The 21,358-nt window shown below is 33.0% G+C and overlaps 1 protein-coding gene across 1 annotated transcript in view; it reads left to right on the top strand.

Moving 5' to 3' along the window:
* LOC117176554 overlaps positions 1-21,358 on the top strand; it is a 113,084-nt gene that overhangs the window by 42,381 nt on the left and 49,345 nt on the right. The window lies entirely within an intron of this gene.

Consider the following 21,358-nt stretch of genomic DNA (forward strand, 5'->3'; position numbering starts at 1 on the left):
TACGTTTTATTAAGTTATATTGCAATAAATTTGAATGGAAACCAAATTATAATGAAGATTTCTCTTGAGATTATTTTTGTTAATATTATAAGCAAATTTAATAAAAAAAAAGCATTGTTCAGGTATTTTTCGACAAAATTTTATTTTTATATCAGTTTACAAAAAATTAAGAACCTAATGATAATTTCAGTACTTTTTATAATTTGTCGATAAATTTGATGATTTAAAAAAATATTATTGAATAAATCTATTATTAGAGAATCTGTCGACGGGAGAATTCGTTTAGTTCGATTTCAGTATTTTTAATTGGGAACTTCATCATAATTTCAGCAATATTCTTAATTATTTTTCAAATTTGATCATTTTTTTCAAACAAATTTAATTTAAAAATGCATTATTGGGGCAAATGTTGACGATCATCTCATTTTTTTAATGTCGAGCGTAAGGTACTTGCGTTTACATTTGAAGGCGTGTTAAAATTACGTGATCGAAATTGTGGATAAATAGTATCTTCTTAATAAAGTGTAAGTGCATACTTCATGGAAGAGTTGCACTCAGGTGCAACCTCCAAATCAAGATGCACTGAAAAAACTTTACATAGTGTTAATAATAGTGTAAATAACAAACCAAATGAATCCCAAAGTGCATCTACACCAAATATTCTCAACCAAGTCGACAAATCACCTGTTATACATAGTTATGTAGCAGCTTCAGTCAGAGATCAGTTCCCAAAAAAGGACCAAGCTATATTTATCGAATCCGTATCACATATTCCTATTGACGAATATATCAGAGAAGTCGGAAACACGAAAAGCTGGTTACATCAAGTAATATTAGATTTTTTTCGAAAGTCTTAGGTAATGGAGTTCGCATGTACTTAGATAGTAAACAAACAGTAAACCCCTTACCAGCAAACATACAAGTATTTTGATAAAAGATAACACTCTGGAACTTCGTCCTTTACTAATAAAATTAAAACCACTTATCCTATCTAATGTGTGTCCAGTAATTTCACACTATGTTTTTACTGACCTCCTTGAAAAATTAAATATTAGAACAAACTCGTCCATGAGCTTTATGAGAACTGGGATGTCCTATTCTGGATATGCTCATATCCTCAGCTTCAGAAGACAAATTTATATCCACACTGAAGAATAATTAAAAGTATCAGAAACTCTTCAAATTAACTACGAAGAAACTTCATACTGGATTTATACCTCCACATATATAATAAAGTTCTTTATATGCAAACAAGTTGGCCACATCGCTAAACAATGTCAAAGCGAACAAGAAAAAACTACAACTACACTCACGAATATAGAACAAAGTACTTCCAAAGATTCAGCACTGAAAGTTGATCAGCAAACCGAAATTTCCGGAATGGTCGACTTTCCTGAACTCCGCCCACCAAAAGTTAATCTAAATACTAGAGACAAACGTTTCAATTCCGATACAGATTCTATATTATCCAATGCCACTGCCAACGAATCACCCAACGACATAGACCAAAAGACCACTGAACACAAGGAAGAATGGATTGAAGCAAATCAAAAACCAATGAAGAAAAATAAAAAAACCTAAAACTGCTTTATCCCTTACAGAACCAAATACAGATGATAAAATACAGTATACACTGAACTATTTACAATATAAAAGTTTTTTTGGAAATGCAACAGGTGCTAACAATCCAGCCTCTATTGCCAAGGATTGCTGCGAAAATTTGCAACTTCTCATCTTCATGATGAATGATATGCATACCCATTTCAAAGACCGAAGTCTCAAATCTAGACATAACAAAATTATTAACAAACTAAAAAAGGCACTGCGAGAACAAGAAAATAATTCTTCCAATGATGAGGAATCTACATCTCATTGCTCGGAAACATTCGAAAACCCTTAAAAACCTTTAATAAAAGAAAATAATAGATTCGATCGAGACAGGAATAAAACAAAAAAAATATTCTACGAAAATGGATTTTAAAATTATACAATGAAATTTAAATTGATTCTATCCTCGTATTGAGTTTCTACAATTACCCATTCAAGGCTTCAATCTAGTTGTTATTTACTTACAAGAAAAAAAATTAAAAACTCATCTTGTTCAAACTTAAGAAACTATTGTCCTGCTTTAAAAATATAATCAATAGAGACCATGCCAGTGGCGGTCTTGCCACCTAAAAAAAACAAGATCCATGTTGGAGAATTGAACTGATTATCGTGTGCAAAACCTCATTAAATTTATCACCGAAGCAGCTGACTCCAGTATACCAAAATATTTATTCAGAAGCTACGAACACCAAGTACCCTGGTGGAACGAAGATGTAGGAAAAGCTATCAAGGAAAAAAGCATGCATATAATGTGTATAAAAAACACAAGTCCGAGTAAAATAAAATTGAGTTTTAAAAACTCCGAGCTTTAGTAGGCAGAAAATGTAAGTTCAAAAAAATATACTCCTGGGCAGAACACATTTTATCACTAAAACATACTACCCCTAGTGCCACATGATGGAGAAAAATAAACAAAATTCAAGGTTCTTCATCGACACATGTAATCCATGCTTGATAAAAGAAGACCGTTCAATTATACCGGATCCCATAGAAATGTCAAATGAAATTGCAGACGCTTTTTCAAAAAAACTCAAGTGATTCAAACTACAACCTTAAATTCCTAAATTTCAAAAATGAAAACAGGAACCGAAACAAACCTTTAACAGGGACGACAACTCTCCAAATAATTCCAGCATCACAATCGGGGGAATTAAATCGACATTAAAACAATGCAAAAATACAACTCCAGGTCCAGATAAAATCCCGAATATATTTCTTAAAAATCTCTCAAACAAAGCCTTGGTCTACCTTCTTAATTTGTTCAACGTTATATGGAAGCTTCCAGTCTTCCCTAAACAGTGGAGCGAATCCATAGTCATTTCTACCCCAAAACCCGGGTAAGATAAGCGCTAATCTACAAGCTCGAGACCTATCAATTTGACATGTACTATGTGCAAACTAATGGAGAAAATTATTAACAAAATACTAAGATGGTACCTGGAAAAGAAGAAATTTTTCAATGTGAATCTGAGTGGTTTTAGGCAAAACAGAAGCACCCTCAATCCCATTATAAATCTGGAAGCCAGTATCTGCGATGCCGTAATAAATAATCAAGATCTCTTTACAGTCTGTCTTGATATTGAAAATGCATATGAAATGACCTGAAGAAATAGGAATATTCAAGTGCTCTCAAACCAAACTGTAAGTGACTCAATATTGGCATTCATAAACAACTTCTTTCTACATAGATATATCCAAGTGCAAGTAAATGGACAGCTCTCTAAAAACTAGAACTTAAAAATGGTGTTCCTCAAGGATCAGTACTCATGTCAATGTAAAACTGTACCAAGTATCATTTAATGATGTCGACAAATGCTTCATAAGACCAGTTAAAAGCAGCAAGTTCGCAGATGACATAACGTTTTTCTGCAAAGGAATGAATCTTCACACTACAGAAAAGCTGTTGCAAAAATTTCTCAAAGCTCTCCAAGAATATAGTCAGATACTACCGGTTACAAATTCTCAGCAACAAAGTCAATGTGCATACTTTTCTCAAGAGGAAGAACCCAACCTCGGAATCCAGTCCTCTACCTTCACCCCTTCGTTGGCATTGACGCAAAATACGTCAATCTTCTTTTCTCCTATTTAAATTGCTCCGATTTTGCATTCAAGTCTTACTCGGTAGTTTTTGGGGTTGCTGAATCCGAATCTAAAGTCAAAATTCAAAAATTCAAAATGACGGATCCAATATGGTGGACGAAAATACAAAAAATTGCTCGATTTGGATCAATCTCGGTACTTACGGGTTTTTGGGATCGCAGAATCAGAATTTGTAGTCAAAATTCGAAAATTTTAAATTGCGGATATTTTTGTCCCGCTTTTTAAATTTTCAATTCACTTTCGGGTTCAGCGACACCAGAAATCCGTAAGTACCAAGATTTATTCAAATTGAGCCGTTTTTGTATTTTTGTCTGCCATTGGATACGCCATTTTGGATTTCCGAATTATTACTTCATATTCGGATTCAGCGAACCCAAAAATCCCAGGATACAAATTTTCAGAATAACATATTTTCATGCCATTTTGGGCACATTTGTCGAATTCTCTTTACCAACGAAAGGGTTAACAATCAAGAATTAACGGTTACAAACATCATACAAATTCTTGGATTAATCTTCGACAAACATTTTACATGGAAGCCCTACATTCAAAAACTCAAGACAGACTGCAAAAACAGCCTCAATATTATTAAAACTCTTGGGGAAAAAACTAGGTAGCTGATCAAAAACTCCTCATTAATACATACAACGCAATAGTGAGATCCAAACTAGACTATGGTTCAGTAGTTTACTTAGGCTTAGATTGGCTTTGGGAGCTTTCTGTTCCAGTCCTGTAAGTAGTATTTTCAGCGAATCAAGTGAACCTCGCTGAACCGGATGCAGTGTAGACACTCCTAAAACAAATCTACTGTTCAAGCTACCTGAAGTCTACCCAATCTTCCGATATGAAACCTACTCTTTCCTGCATTTCATCAGACATACGAATTAAAACAAATGAGGAAGCAGATAAACTATCAAAGTCAGCCTGTACTCTTCCCGAACCTGATAAACTGCCCGAAGTTGAACCCGCGAGACTTATGCAAAATATTCAGTGAAACCACCATCGAGATCTGGAATAAGGCATGAAAAACACCTGCTACCACAAAACTTCATGAAATAAAAAGTCACGTCCTCGAAAACAACAAAATTTTGTTGGAAAATCGAAAGAACATCTTCTGATTGAATACCCAAAGTACCTTAACTTGAGAAGAACACATAAATAATTATTAATCAAATTTGTCGCTAATGAGCATATATTGGATGCAACGTTAACAACTAAATAAAAAATAAATAAAAAATTGCTAAATAATGCATTTGTTTATTAAATTTCTTTAAAGAAGACAATTTATCAACTAAGTGCGAGTGTTGATGAAATTATTTTTGACTTTTTAAATAAAAAGACTGAAATTGAAAAAACGTTTTTCTAGTTAATGATGGCGGAAAAATGCATTTTTTAATTAATTCTATTACAAAAATAAATAAAATTAATCAACCAATTATAAATGTTGCTAAAATTATCATTGTATTCGGAATTAAAAGGACTGACATCAAACAAAATGAATTTGCCCGTCAACAGATGCTCAAGTAATGCATATTTGTATTAAATTTGTTTGAAAAATATAACATTTATTGACTAATATTTGTTTCAAAAAATTATGAAGTTAAAAAAAATGACTTTTGCTGAAATTATCATGAAGTTTCTAATTAAAAAACGGACATAAAAAAGGAATTTTTCTGTTGGCAATGTAACTTAAGAAACGTAAATTATAAAAAATTATAGAAACTAAGCTTCCGTTACGACGAAGCAAAAACACTTTCAACAAATAGTTTGTTTACACAAAATTTTGTTTTTCATTTACCATAGTGGAATATCTTTAGCCAATTTAAATATACGAAAGGTAGTAGATTACAACAATTTTCCTATTATTGACGAGCACCGGGAACGTCTAATAGAAAAATAGCAATTTTTTTGTCATATTCGTTTATTTATAAAAAAAATTTAAAACCAACATAAGTAAAAAATTAGGCTCGATAACTTTCTTTGAAAGTTTACTAGCTTCTTTCAAACTTTCTGCGTGCAAATAGGTTAATATTTTTGAGCTGAATGTTATTTTGAACCAAAAAATATCTTCTTTTGTTCAAAATAACATACAGCACACAAATATTGACCTATTTAAACGCAAAAAATTTGAAAAAAGCTGATAACATTTTTAAGAAAACTTTGCGTTAATCTGATAATCATTTGGTTAAATCTTTAAGAAGGCTCGTAGCCAAGAAGTTTAGTTTAAGGGGGCCCAAAACGTCGTTATAATTTAGATTTTTTTCACATTTATCGGAAAATTTTAAGATTCGCGGAATTTCTGGGGGGTGGAGGGCTGTCGGGCCCTACGGCTGGCTACGGCCCTGCCTTTAACTATATTTTATAAAACTCCTCTTTTTGATTGGAAAGTGCATATATTTAGTTGATAATGCAACTTTTTGGTTTGAAAATTAAGTTGTTTTTTTTAAATTCATACTTTGGTGTTGAAAATTTATTTCTTTGGATAAAACTTCAGTTTTGGTAAAAAATTCAACTATTTTATTGAAAATGCAATATATTTCGGCCTGAAATACTATTAAAAGATAGGTAAATAAAAGCAAATAATTAGTGACGTAGTTTATGGATGGCCCATAACTGGAAAGATATTCCGTGTTACAAGAAAATGTCTTGGCGCCACCAGATCTTCAACGAAATACCTTGGCGGCGCCAAGCCCACTCAGGTATCGACTGCACCACTGTGAATAACCACCCATCGGGGGTTTCCAGGAATCCAGGGCAATGAATTGCCGCAGTTTGAAGAAGAAATTGTTTTTATATTATGATTAAAGGAATTCTAATTAAGGAGCGATCACTTTTTTGGAGAAGTAAATACATGTTAGTAAATTGCTTTGAGAGTGAGTCAGAGTGAAAACGAGTTACCGATGAATGAATGACTAATGCGGAATAGTACAGTATATATGTCTGCATAGCCTAGGGCAATTAACGCTGAGATGCTAACTGTGATGCTGAATTTTATCTAGCATTCTTAGTAATGTCACCGATGATGAATTGTTTCATTTTACTCAAAGACAGGAACTAATTAGACCTACAGAAACAGTATTTCTTCAGGATTATAAAGAAAATATGCTACAATATTTCACTGACGAACTGTAAATATATGTGAGCGTCTACATGAAAAGAGCCCTTGGGTGCCGAGCATAAATTACGTGAATGAGCCGTTCAAATACTTCGTCACGCTATTTTGCAAACTTGTTTTAAGAACGCCCACCACATCCATCGTTTTAATTCAAATGTTTGGATTGGATTATATTAGTTAAACTCTCAAAATAAAACACAAAACATGTAAACGTAATATTTTAACAGACTTCACAAGCCAAAATGCTCTCAAAACAGGGCATACACTGGAACTTGGAATAAAGCACAGTTTCGGGCATGGCTTGCCTTGCCTTGATCGTAAATCCAGACCGTCCGAACGTGAACAGGCATGGTCGGTTGAATCATTTTTGTTGAATTCGAATGCATGTCACAACCTGATGCATGAATGAGCAAGGCCTCCCGCGCTTCTCTCATCGAGAAACCGCCACGGCATCAATTCTCGGAACGCAGTATATCCGGATTACTTAAATCCAATATGAAACGCTTAAGATTAAGAGTCGAAATATATTGCATTTTCAACAAAATAGTTGAATTTTGAAGCAAAAAAAAATTAATTTTATACCGAAAGAGATGAATTTGCGAATAAAGAGTTAAGTTTTCTAGGTAAAAGGTCGAATGTTATGCTATCTTTCAAACCCAAAAACGTCAATTTTCAAACCAACAAGAACCAAATAGTCAAACTTTCGAACAAAGAGACCAATTTTTAACCAAATAGTTGACTGTTGTATCTACAAAGACTATGGTTGAATATTCAAATAAAAAATAATTAATTTCAACTACAAACAGTTGAATTTATAACGAAATAGTCAAATCTTCAAGCCAAAAAGACGAATTTTTCAGAAAAATGTTTTTTTTACGAAATGAACTTAATTAATTTTTCAACTAAATATTTGAATTTGTTAAATTATCGATTAAAAAAGATGAATTTTCAAACAAATCCCTAAATTTATAATAAAAAACTACATTAATTATCGAAGAAAAATATAATAATTGATATTTCAATCAAGGATAATTTTTTTATTTTATACAAAACAATCGAATTTAACGAAAAAGAGGAATATCCTACGAAAAAGTAAAAGTTGATATTTCAACCGAAATATATATATATTTTTTTAAATAAAAAAATATGAAATTCTTTTTGGTAGAAGATTTAATTATTTGTTAGAAAATTCCACTGTTTTATAGAAAGCTATTCTTGTGGCTTGAAAATTCAAAGAATCCTTTTAAACGGAAATTAAAAATTGTAATTGAAAAGTGTGCCTTATATCGTCTTTTTAAAAAAATTGTGTACAAAGTAATTTACTGTAGAAATTAATTGCATGGAATAAAACAAATGTTTTCTTCAAATCATATTAATTTTTCCCTACCTAATATCAGAAGATTAACTTTTCCAAATTTCCATTTTATTTTTATCATCCGAGCTTTTTTTAATTGTTTCGATTTGATTAAGAACAAATATGATAAAAAATGGTAGAAGTATTCTGCCATTATTTATAAAATTTTAAAGAGTTTGACAAACTCCGACAAAATTCAAGAGATTACAAAATTTTCAAAGGAATTCAAAGAATTTTGTTGGGTTTCCAAAGATTTTAAGCTCGATTTTTGAGGGGAAATTATTTTTAAAGATTTTAATGATTTTAAGTAGACGTGTGCATTTTGTCGGATCAAATATAGTATTTTCGATTCGACGTGCGTTCATTTTCGGAACGGTTTATTCGATTCGAACAGCCCATCGCTCGAATGTTGAAAAACGAACTTCGACGAGCGCTGTCGTCGGTTCGAATTTTTCAATTCGATCGGCCCGTCGCTCGAATCTCCGAAACCGAACTTCGACGCGTGATATAGTCGGTTTGAATTTTTCGATTCGATCGGACCCTTGTTCGAATGTTGAAAACTGAAATTCGACGCCCACTGTCGTCGGTTCGAATTTTTTAATTCGATCGGCCTGTCGCTCGAATTTCCAAAATCGAATTTCGAAACGTACTATCGTCGGTTCGAATTTTTCAATTCGATCGGACCCTCGCTCGATTTTCGAAAACCGAACTTCGACACGTATTTTCGTCGGATCGCATTTTTTGATTCGATTGGCCCGTCTGTCGAATATCGAAAATCCGACATTCGATCCGTACTACGGTGTATCAGTGATTCACTTTTTCACATACTTTCTTTCAATTAGGTGAGCATAGTCCATCAATAAACCGAAAGAAGTCGGTAGCTTCCATTCATAAATTAATGAACTATAAAAATATCAAAACAGATTAAAGAATTTTAAAACATAATATCTCTTTTATTAAAAAACATTTTCAATTCGAAAAAATGTATATGTATACAAAATAAAGAATTTTTGAATTTTTAATACATATTCTCCGAATTCTTGGACATATTATTTTCACAAGTGTCAAACTTAATAGAATAAAAGTTTGAGCGATGAATATTGATTATTTCCTTTATACACTCAGAGAAACAGTTGTCTTGAAACAAAAGCATCGTCCTCTTTACTGTATTGTTTCGAACCACGTGATAATCGTTCTTAAACAAACGGAGTTATTTGGCTGCAAGCTTTGGTAAATCTTGTCGCAAAAGGATCATATTTTCTGCAAAACGATCCTTTCCGTCATGAATGAAAATCCTCTCAACCTTAAATATAAGAGGAACTTCCGTTTGTGTCTAAAAGCATCCTTTCGACGCAAGAGAAAATTTTACTGAGTGTACTTATTTGTAATTTTGTATTCTTGTACTATGCGAGCTTATAACATTTTTCTTATTTTCATGGTCTAATTAATAGATTAAAATGTATATATGCTTTTTAAAGTACTATCAAATATAATAAATAATATTAATCATTTAAAATAAATATTAAGATATCTAAATCAGCCTGATGAATGCAATTTTGATATTTGTCGGCGACTTGTTTAATTTAGATTATTTATCATTGTTATAGTTATTTATCACGAAATTTTGAATATACTGAAGGTTTTTCAATGTTGAATGTATATAAAAATTCTTAAATTTTGCTGACTTAGAAGCTCAAAAGTCAAAACCTTTTAATTCTAAATGTAAGAAAGTAAAAAATTGTTAATATAAGCCATCAAAATTACATAATATCCCATCATGAAATTTAACACATGCATAATTTTTAATTGTAGATTTTCAATTTTACGAACTCTTTAATTTTAAAGGTTTGGAATTTCTGCAATTGTAAAGAGTTGCAATTGAAAAAGGTTGAATTATATAAATGTTAAATTTTAAATGATTCAATTTTCAATATATACATTTGAAATGTATGTAGTTTTGAACGTATTTTTGTAATCGTTCAATTTTGAATGGTTAAACTTGATAATTATTCAATTCTAACCATTTTTAAGATTTGAAATCGAATATTCATAAATTTTATATGTGTTCATTTAAAAAATAATAATTTTTAACACAAAATCTGCTATATTTTAAGTGTAAAATAAAAAATGATATAATTATGAGTGATTTTACATTCTCATCCTAAAGAGAAATTATTAGTTTTATGTCAAATGTGACTTGGTTGGTTTTCATTGAAAATGTAGGCACGATAAATTTCAAATATAAAATCAGATAAGACTAATCTTTGATAAACGTTTTTGAAATGTAAAAGGAAAGGAAAAGCTTGTTTTAATCATCCATTTTACATCAAAATTAAAAAAGTTAGAGAATTCTCAAAATTTTTGAAAAAATTTATTTTTATGTTTTCACATTATGTGTACAGCTATTTGTAGTACTCGGAAAGTCAGCCAATTTACCCCCGTGAATTTCTTCGTTAACAAGAAAATTACACAGTCACACAAAAAAAAAGTGTGCGGATCTAGTAACAAGCCACACGTATTCCTATGAATTTTGGGGCGCTGAATTCAAATTCGGTATCAAAAATCACCCATCACGTCATGGTTGAGCCATAACCTCAAAAAATGACGAAAAATCATGCACTGAGGCAAATAAATTTCAAAATAATACCAGTGATGCAAATTTTCACTTCAAAAACATGTCGACAACTGTGAAGGATCAACCCTTGCCTGATATCAACTTATTTAACATAACTGTACCGAACAGAACCTGACCTCACCTAACCTGAATTAACAGAAATTTATTGAACTACACGTAAAGATCTGGAAGCACAATTTCCCAGAATCCCAGTGGCAAATGCGTGCTACATCGAATGGGTCAACTCGAGCCTAACCTAGAAATAAATCTAACATAGCCTAACCTAACCGCACGAAACACAATTAAACTGATCTTAAATGTAAGCGTAACCCTTTGCATCGTTCCTTTGAAGAAAAAAGGAGACGTTATAGCAGGCAGAAAATAGACTGAAGTAGTTCTATAAATCAATTTAATTACGATAAAACGCAAGATAAAATGTAAACACGAAAGATAGTATAAATATATCCCTTAAATCTAAGAAAAGCAGAGCGAAAAAATTTTTGAATAAAACTCTTATTCATTTGCATGTTTAAGTTACAGTTCTACATTTTAATTGATACAAACATTGTACCGGTAACGAACCTCACAGAGATATTTTTTATTCCTCAGAAGTCGTCATGTTTTGATTTTATTTCATTCCTTCTAATTAGTTCACAAAATATGTGTAATAAGTTGTTGTAATTCCTTTATGCGGAATGTAAATTCTGAAATTTAAATTCTCACCAATTCAACTCTGCCTTTCTAGAGTTAAAATTATTTAGATTCACACATTTGAATATATTTCGTTGTTGCATTTTTTAAGACGTTTAAATAAGTTATTAAAATATAAATAAATATAAATTTGAATATTTTTCTAATTTATAAGTTATAAAAAGATTTAATAATGAAAAATAAATTAAATAAATGTTTTCGTTAAATTTTACTAAGTCGATTGAGAGGAATAGGATTTGCACTTTTTCTGTTCCCGTTGATGGATTTTTAGACGGAGGAAAAATCGCGTATTCATAGGAATACAAATTCTTCATTTTTCTGAACTTAACGCTTGTTATCGGGTTTGCAAAATTTGCACCAAAAACGAAATTTAAAATGTTAAGCGAAACAGCGCACGATATAAGGAGAGCTCAGAGAATGAAAACGCTACTTTTGTAAAGCTATACAAGATCACCATAACAACTTTGTGCATTTTGTTGAAAAATTCAAAATCTAAATTTTTATCGCACAAAAAATAAAAACGTCCACCTTACAGTCAAACTATGCAAGGTAAAAAATATTATGGAAAACAAGAATTAGTGCAGCGATAAATATTTACAAATTTGTTAATAATAGGATTTGACAAGACTTGTTATTTTTGTTTTATTTGTAAAAAAACATTAGAAATAAAAATTCCATTTTTTTAGAAACGACACAAGCTATAAAATAAACATAAAGACAAAAGTTATTCACACAAAATAGAGCTACCAATTTTTTTGGTAATGATTTCATTATATGACGTAATGTCATGAAAAATTAAATTACAAATAAACAAATTTGACCTTTAATTCTGAAAGTCCTATGCAAAAATGTGGGAGAAGTACAATAACCAAGCGACTAGCTCGATGTAAATATCGCTAGCGTGGTCCAAAAAAACCGACTTTCGAATAGAGGGCATGCCACCCCTCCTATTTTGTGAGGATGCCAGGAAAAAAATTCGCGCCAAGTTTAAGCCAAATCGGTTAATATTAAGACGTGCCGCAAAGGCCCTGAAAATCCCACAAGATTAACATAGAGAAATTTTGGTTTACGGAAAAATGGGATTCAGGTTTCTCGATTTAAACTTAGCTTGCGGGAGATATTAAAAATTTGTTGGGGAGTCTCTGATCAATCATTTCCATTGAATTACTTTAAATTTTGATGCCCCCCAACCCCCTCTTGTGGAGCCCCAAAATGCCCAAAAAAACTGAAATTGACATTTTTGCCCAAAATTGACACATAAATGCTCTGTTTTCCCCTTTTTTGCCATGAATTATTTTTTTTGTCAAGTGGAATGGTTTTAAGTATTTTTCAACTAATAAAAAATTGTTTAAACAATTTATTTTTGTTTGAATTTTTTTTTCACTTACTCGTTGAAAGGTAGATTTTTAGGTTTGATTAGACAATTAGTCATTTTTAGGAATAATGATCTTTATTTCCAGAATTTAGTATTTGTTTAAACAATTTATTATTATTTAATTTGTAACTTTTTCGTAAAAATAGGTATAAAATGATTGAAAATCAGATTTTTTTCAATTCAATTAAGTATATCGCTTATTGTTAAATATTTAAACGTCAAACAAATGCTTTAAATAACTAATATTTGTTTATAAAATGTTTTACATTGGTTATGAACATTTTTTTTAGTAAGATTTCATTCAATACAAAAAATACACTGAATTTTGTCGTTCTGAAATTATTTTTATAATTTTTTCCTTTAAATCACCCTCGTAGACACACGTCTTTGTCCTCTGGAAGCTTAAAGTAAGTTTGTTGTTTGTTTATGTTGATCCCGCAAATTAGCTGTTAGTATTCTCAAAGGAATTAAAAATCTTTCTATGTTTTGAACGTCACTGTTAATTAAAACAAAAAATTTGCTCTCAATAATGACAAATTACCACAATAATTGCAACAAAAAAATTTCCATAATTTATTTTTGAACAAAATTGTTTAAACAAATAAAATTTATTTAAACAAATAAGAATTTATTACATAATAAGGTGCTAGTATCTAAATGACGTAGATATTTAATAATAAGCAGAAAAGCTAACTAATTTTTTTTTTAAACTAGAGTTTTATACCTCTTTTTAAGAAAAAGTTACAATTAAATAATAATCAATTCTTTAAACAAATACTAAATGCTTGAAACAAAGATCATTATTCCTAAAAATCTCCAATTGTCCAATCAAATATAAAAAGTCTACCTTTCAATGAGTGAATGCAAAAAAAATTTTTAAAGAAAAATAAATTGTTTAAACAATTGTTAATTAGTTGAGAAATATTTAAAAACATTCCACTTGACAAACAAAAACAATTTATTGCAAAAAAGAAAAAAACAGAGCATGTACTTGTCAATTTTTGGCAAAAATGTCAATTTCAGTATTTTGGGGCATTTTTGGGACTCCACAAGGGGCGTTGGGGGGTTATCAAAATTTAAATAAATTTAATGGAAATGATTCAGTAGAGACTTTCCAAAAAATTATTAATATCTCCCGCAAGCTAAGTTGAAATCCAGAAACCTGAATCCCATTTTTCAGAAAACCAAAATTTCACCATGTTAATCTTATCTATCTACTACACATGAAGATTAGACAGCGTTAAGCCGACACTCGTTTAACCTTATAACGAGAAGAGGCTTGAATAAGATGTGTATACTATAATATCACTTAAAAGATAAATTACCTTTATTTTTTGTATGAATTTCTATACAGTCATTACAAAGGTAACATTTTGAAGTTATATCAAGGGATCTCCGAATGAACCTGTGGAGCTCAAATTTGTTGCAACTCACTTGAACATCGATTTCGGTGTATATTAAAGGATCAGCGATTTTGTGTGTGTCCAGATGTGTAACTACGTTCATAGAAATAAATTTGAGACTGAAAATTCTCAGAAATTCTCATTGTGATTTAAAGTTTCGGAATCTAGGATCTAAAAATATAGAATTCGAGACATGAGAACGAAGAGAGGTGGCCTAATGTCTGAAACTTTGAGACCTATGTTTTAAACGCAAGGTTTTTCAGATCTTAGTTCTCGCGCCAATTCGAAATAAAAGCAAGGAATAGTGCCGTGAATTAATCTCCTGAAATTTCTCTCCGTGTACGTGTTGTTATTAAAATTAAAAAGCTACACGACTTTTTACTTTGGCAAGTGAAACAAATTTTTTTATGAATCCGAAAATCATGGTAATTTTCTAATGCACAGTTTTTTACATTAAAAATGCGAATCAAAAATTAAAACTAAAAAATATATAGTTTTGGTTTAAGTTAGAATTTCTGGGTAAAAGCTATCACAGGGTTCCCATCCAGCCCCTTAGCCCTTCTGTCGGGGGGCTTATTGTTTCGGCCGAGTCGAGCGCTGGCGGTACAGCCTTTTTCAACAAGATGCAAGGTTCGCACTGCGAACCTTAAACAGTACGCACCATCTTCTTCTTCTTCTTTGGTGTTCTTTTCTTTAGCACCAGGTCTGTAAGCATGTCCAGGTTTTCGCGTTGGACATCCCTTGCTGATAACAGCGAGACCTATCCGGACATAGCAAGTATTCATAATTTTCTAGACCTTCAAGTATGTATTTTCATGGATAGAGTATAGATGGAGCTATAGATGCTTAGCAGTGTTCGTAGAGTAGGCGGGTAATTAAAGTAGAATTGTTGTGTCCAATGTATGTTATTTCACAACTTGTAGGGTTCATGAGTCGTAAAGCGTGAGAAATTCAAAGCATGAAGTGTATAAGTAACGAAAAGTAAAAAGGGAGAAAGCAATATATAAAATAGCAGTTTAAACTAGTAGTTCGCAGTCTCTAAGAAATTTTACAATTAGATTACAAGTATAACTATTAGGTTCATATAAGAAGCTTTCCACACAGAAAGGAGGAAATTTGTTTATTTTTGTTAAGGATAATTCGAGTTTTTTCCTTTGTTCATGAAAGCGGGGACAGGCCCATAAAACATGATCAATATCTTCTTCAGGGTGCCCGCAAGGACATTCGTATGACTACAAAATTTTTCCTAGCTAAACTACCAGCAATCTGAAGCGGTTCCAGAGGTTAGAGCCATTGTGGCTAGTTTATCAGCAACTTCGTTGCCAAGGATTCCTTTATGTCTAGGTATCCAATAAAGACTAATATTAATATTTGCTTCTTTCGCCAGGGAGAGCAGATTTCTTATTTTGTAAATAAAATAATTTTTGGTTTCCAAGTGATTAAAGTTAAGGCATACATGCAAGACGCTTTTGGAGTCTGAGGCTACTACAGCTGGCGATATTTCTTCCTCTAGTATAATTTCTAATGCTTCAGATAAAGCAGCAGCTTCAATCGTGAAAATAGATGAGTGCTGAAATAGTTTAAATGTCCTAAAAATTTGTAATGGGGGACAAGTAATTCCGATTCCTGTGTGTTGAGTTGCTTCTTTCTTAGAACCATCTGTGTAAAATTTTTGTGCATTTTTGAGGTTTTTCCTAATATATTGGTTACAGTCCAGGTTTGGGGAAGAACTTTTCATTAAGAATTCACCCAACTGTAGTTTTATGTTAGGGGTATCGAATTCAAGAGAGTAATCTAAGAGGTAGTTGATAGGGGTATAGGAATACATAATTTTGGACTCAAATTTATTTGAGTGTATGTAAGCATTTACTAAGAGGAAGGTATTTCTATAATTGTAAGCATTATTTCTAGCTGTGGTTGATTCTAGCCTATAAAGGGATTCAAGTGATGGATGGTCTTCCATTGAAAAGACTTTTAAGAGAAATTTTTTGTTAGGAGTTGTAAGCGGCGAAGTAGGGGAGGCTCTTTTAGTTCGGCGTACATGACCGGGATAGGGGTGGATATACGATCACTAAGAATTAATCTTAGAATTTGATTTTGTAGTTTGCAGATCTTATCATATGGTTTGCAGCTATAGATGGTTAAAGCTTGGCATCCATATTCAAGAAAGCTTCTAATTAGAGAGTGGTACAGCATACGCAAGGTTTTAGGATTAGCGCCCACCAAGTTCTCCTAAGAAATTTAATGATATTGGTAACTTTATGGATTCTGTCTATTAGGTATGAAAGTGAGCTATCCAAGATAGCTGGCAGTCGAAAAGCAGTCCTAGGAAGGTCACTCCATAAGAAAGTGAAATTCTGTTATTGTCTAAAGTTACGTGGGAATCCCTTAGGATGCGATTTTTGTTGGAATTAAAAATAACTAACTCAGTCTTTTCAACTGAGATATTGAGGCCTCTTAATTTTAAAATTGTTTGTAGTGCGTTGAGGCTTAATTGTAAGATGTGCATACATTCGTGAACGTTACGTGATGAGTAAAATATGACAATGTCATCAGCAAATTGTAGAATTTTAATTAAGGGGTGGATATGTTTATGGTATAGATGTTATATAAGGTTGGACTTGATACGCATCCTTGGGGGAGACCTCTCTGGAATTTATATGGGCCTACATTTGAGTTGTTAATTCTAATGAACACATTCCTTTCTGTAGTTAGGTTTTCAAAAAATTTGCAGATTTCCCAGGGGACATCCAGTTCTCGCAAGTCATTAATTAAAATATTAGGGACCACCCTATCACAAGCCGCTTCTACGTCGAGGAACAATGCTGCTGTGTAGGAGTCTTCTGCGAAGGAGGTATGAATTTCTGTAGATAGGATGGCAAGACTATCACTACAAGATCGATTCTTTCTAAATCCAAACTGAGAGTTATGGATTAGCATTTGGTTTTCAAGCCACCAATTTAAACGATTAGTAATCAGTCTTTTCAAAAGTTTCAAGAAGCAGGATGCAAGACCAATAGGACGGAACTTGTGTGAGTTTGGTTTGGGGATTAGAAAAACGAGGTAGTTACTCCAAAACTCAGGAAAGGAACCTTCATTCATGATTAAATTGTAGACTCTTAGAAGTTGACTGAGAATATTATCAGGAAGAATTTGTATAATTTCACAGTTAATTTTATCAAGGCCGGGAGAGGATTTGGTTTTAGGTTTTTTCGCAGCATATTTTATTTCTTGGATTCTAAATGGTACAAAAAGATGGTGTGAAGTTATTGTGATAACGTAAAAGGGTGGGGAATTAGGAAGGGGAAGAATAGGAGGTAGGTCATTTGGGGGTGTACTGAGTTGGTGGAATCTTTCTATGAAATCCTTCATTTTTGTTACGGTTTCTGTGTTCGCAGTGGAAGTGGTGGGTGAGGGAGGAGATAATAATCTATGTCTGAAGCCTCGAATTTTGTTCCAAACGTTAGAAAGCTTAGAGGTTGAAGATAAGGGTTCACAAAAAGATCTAAACCCTAGTATTTTGGTTTTTTTGAAGGTTCGTTTTGTAGTGTCTTCAAATTTTTGAAGGTCCAGAAAGTTCTCATAGGTGCACTTGTGGCGGTATCTGCCAAGTTTGGCCTTTCTTTGTCTTTCAAGTTTGGTACATTCCTCATTCCACCAAGGTGGGGAATTTGGATGATCTCGGGAGGATTTATTTTCTATTTTTTGACCTGCTGTGTGGAGGGCTGTATCAATAAAGTCAAAGAGGTTATAGTATGTTTGAAGGGCTATGAAAGGAGCTGGAGTAACATGAGTATCTGCATCATCGAATTGAACATCTTTTAAGGTTCATAGAAGGTAGTCCAACAAACCTTTTTCAGGTTGTATTTATGAGAGAAGAACTCGAAGAAAGAGAAAGAAATTCCAACGGTAGTGGAGATCGGGAAATTATCACTGCCCATTTTGTTTTGTTCAACCTTCCAGTCACTAAGGGGAAAGAAGTTGCTTGAAACAATAGTGAGGTCTATAGCTGATTTGGCTTCGTAGGATCGGATTAAACGTATAGGAGAACCATCATTGAGAATGCTGAGCGTAGAATTTCCAATGGCCTTCAATAATTTGTTTCCGGAAGAAGAGGATACATCGCATCCCCATGATTGATGATCGCAGTTGAAGTCTCCTCCGATAAATATAGAGGGGAAATGTCCTGAAATTGCATTGAGGAAATTGTCCCAGTCAATAGAGCTATTAGAGGCTCTAGGATTTCTATATTTATATTAATTATAATGAGTTTGCCCCAATTAGAGGGGATAGAGATAGCAAGTGTATCCAAATGGTCCGGAACTTCATAGACTGGAGTTTGAGTGAATGGAATGTCTTTCCTAATTGCTATTACTAAATCGCCACCTATGTGATTGGTAAGATCTTTTCGAATGACGTTAAAGTTTTTTAGAAAGAAGTTATTTTTATTTTGGAGCCAAATTTCATTTAACAATACAACATCATAATTATGTAAAATTCTTTCCAAGGTACATTTTTATTAACGATACCTCTACAATTCCACTGGATAATCCTTAACTTTGTTAAATTTTTCATAATCGTATAAGTTCAGTGTGTTATTAAATGTTAGGATTATATAATATTTGGATATCCATTATCTATGAAAGGGTTTGGGTTTTCATACAATCAAGGGATTCAACAATTTGTTCAAGTCCCCCACTTTGGAAGAAGGAACTGATTGGAGAAAAAAGTTTGAGTAAATCCATTAAGGATGAAATCATATTTACGAGATTTTCATTATTGGCAGAAGATGAGAGGGGTGGGGTAGGAGATCTAGATGGGGAGCTAAGTGGTCGATTCTGTAAAAGAATTCCATTACCAGAAGGGCTGGGTTCTCTCGAGTAAAGGTAGGAGAAAGACTGAGTAAATTAAGATTCCGATTGTGATGGATTGGTGTTTTTTCGGTGAGGAAGTGGAGAGGAGGAGGGGGTAAAGAAACGATGGGTTAGGGAAGAGGCTTTTTTGAGAGCATTACTATAGTGCTGGTATGTGCGGCAAGATTTATCAGTGGCCCAGTGTGATCCTTCACAATTAAGACATTTAGGATTATCAGAGACTTTGGTGCAGATTTGACCTATGTCGTAGGGTATTTCGCCACAGTATAAGCATCGCGGATTTTTGCAAATGCTTTTTACATGTCCGTGTCTGTAGCAGGAGTAGCAAATCTTTGGTTGAGTGACATAAGGATCAATACGGAGGAAAAGGAAGAAAAGTTTAATGTCTTGTAGTAAGATTTGACCATCGAAGGTAAGGAGAACTGTGGTACCAGGAGTTGAATTTCCCTCTTTGTCTTTCCATTCAAAGCGTTTCACTTCGATGATAGGGGCAGAACTAATTGATTGTTCTTTAATTTCTTTCATTGAGAAATCAACAGGCACATTTCTTATTATTCCTAAACGAGTGACTCTAAAGTTAGGGATGTGGGCTTTGAGATTAGGGTTAATTTTGTCCAAGATTTCGACAATTTTGTTGGCTCCAGTGCCAGTTTTGCAAAATACAGTAAGTCTAGATGTTTCTTTCTTTTTTCATTCAATGACTACATCCTTAAAATTTTTATGTAGAATTTTACCTAAAGACAGAACCTGTATGGGGAGATTAGTAGAACTGTCGATTTCAACTGTGAATGGGCTCTTGTTATTTTTAGATTAGAGATTTTTCGGTTTCAGAGTTTCGTGATTGGAAGGAAATTAGGTGCTGTTAGTATGTCTCGATTTGGCTGTATTACTAGCATTATAAGGATCATCTAAAGTTCTCTTGTTGGTAGTTTTTACTTTATTTAGAGTCAAATGAGGGCTTTGCTCAGAAGGATTCCCGTTTTCATTGTGATTAAGATTAGGAGCTACATTGTTTGTAGTTTCTGAGGAGATACTCGTATCCATTTCGGAGTCTATGTTCGGAAAAGATAGGTTAGGATGAACCATTACTTGGGAGGTTATGTTTTGAGAATTCTGTGTAGAGACGATTTCCTGCATGAGGGCCTTGTGAATTAGATTAGCATTAGTTTCGTCAAATTCATCTAAATCTTCATCTAACTGACCCACTACCTTATGAGTATGGGACCCCATGCTTAGACCGAAGCCCACTGGTCCGGAGGCCGGCGCTCTAATGAACACCCACCTGCCTTTCTTGTGGAGAAGTTCAGAAGATAGATTTTTTTATCACCCTGTTTAGTTAGTGATTGGTTTTCTTGAAATGCACAAGAGAACGAAGCAGTGTGTTAAGAATCCTTGAAATCTGCCTAGATTTAGCAATCAGCTCAACCCTGTTAACACTTGGTCGGCCATCTTTTCTACCCACCATCTTGATACAATAGAAAGAAAAAGAGAGAAACTAGGAAAAGGCAAAGGAAGGAAACACAGTGCAGAACCACATATTAAGAAGCCCCGTCATCTTATTTGATTAAAAATTGCATAGTTTGGTTGAAAATTCATCACTTGTGGAAACTGAAACAATTTCATATTATATATTATAAATATTATAAATTAATTTATAATATGAAATTGTTTCAGTTTCCACAAGTGATGAATTTTCAACCAAATCATTCAATGTTCAATCAAAAAAGATGACGGGGCCCCTTAATATGCAATCCTGCACTGTGTATTCTTCCTTTTCCTAGTGTCTCTCTCTCTCTCTTCTTAGTGTATCGCGATTGTGGGTACTGCGTAGGGTTCGCAGTGCGAACCTTGCATTTTGTTGAAGACTGGCGGCGCCAGCTCTCGATTTGGCCGAAACAATAGACCCACGACGGCAGGGTTAAGGGGCTGGATGGGAACCCTGTGATCGCTTTTCCCGAATTGTTGTTTTAAATTATGAAAATAAAATATCTTGGAATTCGGTAGCAAATGTGTTAAAATTTAAAGAAGTAGTAAGATGTATAATATATTCTTATAGTTTGCATTGGGGAAGCATATTATAATTCCCTTAGGCCTGTGCAGTTCAAACTACTAGGCAGTCTGATAAGTCCCTGAAAAATGAAACACGGAGACGTTTTTTTGGCCAAAGTCGGTTTTATTTTTCAACATACTCTCCTTTTAGGTCG

Source organism: Belonocnema kinseyi, chromosome 7 (assembly GCF_010883055.1).
Source record: "Belonocnema kinseyi isolate 2016_QV_RU_SX_M_011 chromosome 7, B_treatae_v1, whole genome shotgun sequence".
Lineage (NCBI taxonomy): Eukaryota > Metazoa > Arthropoda > Insecta > Hymenoptera > Cynipidae > Belonocnema > Belonocnema kinseyi.